The sequence below is a fragment of the Micropterus dolomieu genome, linkage group LG10 (assembly GCF_021292245.1).
Source record: "Micropterus dolomieu isolate WLL.071019.BEF.003 ecotype Adirondacks linkage group LG10, ASM2129224v1, whole genome shotgun sequence".
NCBI lineage: Eukaryota > Metazoa > Chordata > Actinopteri > Centrarchiformes > Centrarchidae > Micropterus > Micropterus dolomieu.
In genome coordinates this window covers 19,789,883-19,796,429 of record NC_060159.1, presented here as the reverse complement: position 1 = coordinate 19,796,429, position 6,547 = coordinate 19,789,883, and positions in this window count along the sequence as shown.

Below are 6,547 nucleotides of genomic sequence, written 5' to 3'. Positions count from 1 at the left end.
AAAAACAATTCACAGTCATGATTACTTCCAGCTGAGGCACAAGGAGGGGTTGGGTTTACCAGCTGATCCACAGTCTTAAACAGAAACCTGGGATTGTGTTTATGTGTAGTAATGAGTTCAGAAAAATAGTGTGTTCTCACATCCTTAACCATTTTATTGTAGTTAATTAATAAATCCTTCAGACTGAGGTAATGGACTTGGAGACTGGATATTTTCCATCTGCGCTCTGCTTTCCTACATTCCCTTTTGAGGCTGCGAATGCTGTCATTTATCCAGGGTTGCTTACTAGCTTTAGACGTAGGCCTAACCTTTAGAGGAGCAGTAATATTTAGTGACGACAAGCAGATATGATTGAAGTGATCGACCAGATTGTTGGTGTTGGAATCAGACAGGTGTTGGCTTTGGCTCTGAAAGAATGTGCAAAACTTTGAAACACTTTGTTCATTAAAGATGCGAGAACACACGGAGCTTGGTGAGGCGGCATGAGTAACAGGCGAATCGCAGTTAAAAACAATACATCTGTGGTCAGATATGGTCATGTCCACTAATTCCACAGAGGAAATGCTGACACCCAGGGTAAAAACCAAGTCCAGTGTATGACCATGGTTATGTGTTTGCCCTTTGACAAGTTGTTTGAAGTTAAAAGAAGTGGCCATATTTAAAAAGTCAGTTGCATTAACATTGGTGGGGTCATCAACATGAATATTAAAATCGCCACGAAGAACAATTCTGTCATAATTTAAAACCAGAGTAGATAAAAATTCAGGAAGTGAGTTTGTTATGGGTGCTGGAGTTGGTGCAGTTGTCCTAATCCTTATAAGATTACTATTATTTCTGTGTGGGATGTGCACATTTCGGTTTACTGGTCTATGCGTGATGATGACAGGAATAGAAGTCTTTGGAACAGCGCTGGGAGCAGACGGCTTTACATGCCAGCAGGTGGAGACAGTTGTTTGTGGCAGTGAGGCAGAGTTCTGTTCTGTGACCGGTGGTGTGTCCAGGTGTGCTGCATGAATGATTAGTCATTGACGTAGGCCTAAGTCCTGAGGGGAGGACCGTACCACATGCTGTATGTGAGCAGCTAACATTTCTGAACCCCGTTTGTTTGGGTGTCTGTCTGTCTGTCTTAAAAAGAGACATTCTTTGCCAGAAAATATTAAAGTTATCGACATAACACACACCATGAGCCTACAAGGTAACTAGTAACCAGAGTAAAAAGTAAAATGTTTTCCTCTGAAATGTAGTCCAGTAGAAGTGGTGTGAAAAGGAAATACTTAAGTACAAGTAGCAAACATTAGTACCTTAAAATTAAATTAAGTGCAGTATGTATATGTATTACAAGTTACATTCCACCACTGATATTCACTGATGATACTGGAATAATAAGTATCCAACTGAAGATTCACCCTCAAAATCAATAATGAACAATTTGTAAATCAAATATTGCAAAGTTTTTCTACTTTGTACACATTCCTATCCACAGTAACAGGGAAATCAATTGAACTTGTGGCCATTAGTCAGTATCTAATAAACTTGGTCTCTATCTGACTCACCATTTAAAGGGGCTGGTTGAGAGGGCAACATCCAAGTGCAAGGCAGTCCGGTCGCTGAAACCAGAAATAGATCAAATTATACATATATATATATATATACAGACACAATGCACAATCCAAAAAACTGATGACTGTCAAACATTCAGCTTCATTCCCCAAAATGATGATCCTTTACAAGTTTACCACAAGATTCATAATCTTTATATCTATTGCAATGAGTAAAAACGGCAGCATCAACAAGAGTGACAAGAGTCTTAAATGAAGCAAACCTGTCGTCCACGGGAGCCCTAGGACTGTGATCACAACCAGCTGTGAAAGCATCATCTCTCTGATTCTCTCTGATTTTGTCCACATGGATCTTTCCTGCAGCCTTCTTTCCTTTCTGCTCTCTCTGTTCAGTGGTCAGTCTTCTTGCTTTGTGATTATCAGTTATACCTGTCCAGTAAACTATACATATCATAAATGCAGGGGGGTGGGGGGAGGGGACGGGCTTACTTGTTCAAAGGACACTACCATTAGGATATCATAAAATAATGACACTGATAATGAAGCTTTTATTGAAATAATGAGTGAATTTCAAGGTGTTAATGTCATTCTATTTCTGGACTATCTAAGGGTTTTTGCCAAATTTACTTTCGCTTTATACTTAACGATATTGTTCATTTTGTTACTATAAATATCTAATATCTAAGATAAAACATCTAACAACTAAAGACAACCTGCAGCTAGACTGGAATATACTACCACTACTGCTACTGGACTGTGCTGACATTCAATATTCAAGACATTTAGAGTTGCAAAAGGAAGTAACTTAAAGCTTCCAGCATTTTCCCAATAAAAGAGCAATTCATTATCTGTTCTGCAGATAATAGAAGAGGCTAAGGTCTTTCACTGTTGGTTTTACAAGCTACAAAAAACACAGTCTCACTATTAATCTGATCTGTAGTCATGATAAAACTACACATCTGCATCTACACAGCATGATTTCAGTTATATAAGCTTCTGTGTCAAAACTGTGTAATTGAATGTGACAATGATTTTATTCTCACTTTTTTTTTAAATCAAGAGGCCGTGCATCTAGTCTGTTCTATGGATGCTTGAACAGGGTCATCAGCTATTGATGCTCAACATGTCAGCATATTGAAGGCGGACAGATGTTACAAAGTCACCCTGCTGCCATCTTAACCAGAACACCTACACATTGTGATTCATGCTTTGATGCCAAGTTAAGCATCAAATGCAGTGTAGACTGAAAACAGGGGAAACAGAAAATCAGTGTATTTTTTGTTACCGCCAGATCAGAACTGAAGTTGTTTTATGTGTGGTTATATACTTTGTTTTATGTGTGGTTATAAATTTTTTGAGATTATTTTATCCTGCTGGTCAAACAACAAGGTGACAAGAAGATACAATAATACAATAATTGCTTTATTTTTGTTGCACTTTTCAATACAGGTAACAAAATGCTTTACAGCAATCAATGTAAAACATAGACAAGTCAAATAAAAACTTGTATCACACACAGTGGTGTACAACAAAGAATATACTAAACATAAAACATAAAAGTCGGTGTATAATTAAAAAAGGAAGTTGCTGTAAGGATGCTGGTGGCTTGTATGCACGTTTTGTTTCCTTTGGAAAGAGACAGGCTAGCTGTATGCAAAGCTATTCCTTTAACACTTAATACAAGTCCTTGGCATGACCTTGACCTCTCCACTACAACATAAGGGAACAACAGATATACAGTATGGTGTGATAGGGCAAAACACCGCCGGTGCAAGGGGGAAAAGATTATCTTGGTTATTAGCATAAATAAGATCAGCTATTTATTATCTACATAGATTTTATGAGTACAATGAGAGAAAACAATAGTTTTTCCCTCAACCATGCTCCATGTTGGATTCATGTCAGATGAGTTACATACACTTCCACAACAAGTGGACTAAAGTTTCTTCACACACTTTGATGTTTTAAGTGACAGGGTTAGAAAAAACATTTGGTGTCATTTTGGGAACAAAGTTGAGTTTATGAGTACAGTATATTTCAGAATAGAGAGGAAAGTAGGTGTCCAGTGAGTTACTTGTGTGACACTACAACTCCCCTCTGGACCTTCTGGGGCTTTTTGTCCCATAATTCAATGATACATTTGTATTTACATCCACCTAATGACAGTGGACAGTACCTGAAAAGCTTCTGCTCAAAGTCATTTTCTTTTAAATCGTACTGTGCACAAAGATGATTTGCTTACTTAAGATCTTTATGTTGTAATCGCGACAACAGCGCCATAGAAATATGTTCTTTTTTACACAACAATAATGCTCCAGTGTTGTAAAGCTTGACTATCTCTTATCTCTCCTCTGTTTAAAGAGGTGAGGATTGCAAGAAGGAAGGGCAAAGAAGTTAAGAAAACAACTAACCATATTGTTTTTACTACTTCTGTCCTTATGTCATAAACCACAGACATAAATACTGCCTCTAATCCTGGCTGCATTAGTACTGTATCAAATCACTTGGACAGTTGTATGCACACCCATAGAAACACACACTGTACACATTTAGAGGACACAGCTGAGGTTCGGTCTGTTCTGAGATATGTAGAGTCATGATTTCTCATTGTCTCCTTCCAGCAGGTCATGATTACCATAATCCAGATATAAGGTCAAACTTCCTTTACAGTCTGTTATCTTCCCTGAAGGACATTAACTCTGCTGAAGCATGGCTTTTATCTCCCTGATCTATGCTAATCTTTGAACTGACTTAGTTGGGCTGAACAGTTTGTCCTGTAGTTAAACTCTGCATATTCACCAGCACCATGACAGTCATCCTCACTGTCTGTGCAAACAATTAAAAACATTTCGTTTTGCATCTTATGCATCATCACTGTCTTGTGTGATACTAAATTCTTCAGTTTACTTTTCTTTTTGGTTGCTTTTCAGCAAATGTCCTTTTAATTTCGTCCCTATTTTTATATATACCATAAATATTGATATATTAAGGATTTAACAAAACTACAATTTTACGTATGATTTTGCAATGATGAGCAGATCCAACTGGAAAAAGTAATCCTCTGATTTAACATTACATTTCTGTAACATTGTCGGAATCACAATGGACAGATTTTTTTAAAATCGATACAGAAATTACATTACATTACCCACAATGCAACTTGACTGCTGTAAGGTCGGTCTTACATTCAGGTGTGTTGGTGTTGGGTATTTTAGCTTCGCGTTGCTAGCCTAAAGCAGAGATGAGAAGTTACAGAGGTCTGGTAAGCTCACTTTGTTCTAACTCCACACCAGATTTTTGCAGTCTTCAGCCCCAACTGACGCTGACTCCAGTGACATCCTTTGAGGCAATTTATCAGGTTCGTGCATCATCCTCTGGAGCTACAAAAGGCTTAATATAACTTTTTTCTTAAATCAACTGGCAGCTTTGACGAGAGCAGGAAGTCTTCTGGAAAATAGAAGAAAAAAGAAAGAGTTGGCATAGCTTTCTACAAAGATTGACTGAGAGTCATTGCTTATTCAGTCTTTATAGCCCCTATTTATAAAAGTGAAGAATTAAAGGAGGGAAAGGGTGTAGGGAGACAGCACTGCCTTCATATCCCACCAACTGGAGCAAGATACCACCAGATGGATGTATTTGATGCTCAGAGTGCACAAACATAATTTGGCACCAGATGCATTCAGGAGGAGACAGATCTCTATGTGGTATTTTGGGACATTGCTAATGCCTTTGGCTCACTGTCACATAGCGTAAGGTGGGAGGTCTGGTGAAGACATATGAAATGCCATGGGAGGATACAGTGCATGAGGTATTCAGTATGAAGGCAGAAAGCTTACTGAGCTGGTAGAGTTGGAGCAGGACAGTATGTGAGTTTGGATTAAAAGGGTTTGCGGTCAAGCCTGTTGGATTTTCTATTACACCTGTCTTTTTTATTTGGATGTATGCCACATATTACCAGGTAAATCATATAGTCTTGATTTTGTTAATCTTAGCTGTAAAGTTAATCTAGTACTTGATAGTAGGATCTTTTTTTATAGTACATGATGATAAGTACTTGGCTACATATTGATGTCTGGGTAGCATACCTGAAAGTGTGACCTGTGGTAGCCTTGATCAATGCTAAATTGCTCTATATTATTCGATAAGAGCACACAATGTGCACTTTCTCCTGCTTTCTTTCTCTTCTTCCCAACAAGCTGCTGAATCTGGAGAAGTCACCATGGCTGTAATATATTTACCTTTCGGCAACATTAAATTAATTAAACTAAAATGAATATTTGACATCTGACAAACCAGGGACTGATCTTAAAGGATAAGGCAATGAAAAGAACAATACTAACAATGTGTAAGACCATCTCTCAGTTCTTTCTGACATCCAAAACTTTCTTTTTTTCTTTAGGTTGGATCCTTAGTGACATCTCAGTCAACAGGTCAATTCATTTAAAATCAATTTACTTACTTATTTTATCAAGAAAATCCACTCAGTATCACGATTGCTGTCAAGGGAGTGCACATGAGGGTATCTTGGAATGAATTTCACCATACAGGTGCATTATTGGTAACCATCCTGGTGAATTATCAAGCCACCATATTTTAGTTGTTGTTTAAAAAAAAAACGTAGCACAAAGTTATTGCAAGTTATTGCAACATCCAGTCCTATGGGTCAAGTCCATGATGTGTGTGCGGGCGTGATCTGCTGCTCCCTTGTGGTCACTATTCAGAGCTGTGTTAAGTTACCAGATGTACACGAAAAACACTGCATTCAAAATAAGAGTATAGATTTTGTAATTGATGGTTATAAGCATCGAGACGTGGATACTGGTACTTTAGTATGAACTACTATAAAATAAAAATGACACGTATTATGATTATGATGTTTATAATTAGGTCGTTACAATTTAAAAAGGCCATGACTCAATTTATGTTTGTAACAGGAATTTACTTTGAAGGTTTTGAGCGGAAGATCTCGTTGTGATTATCGCTAACTT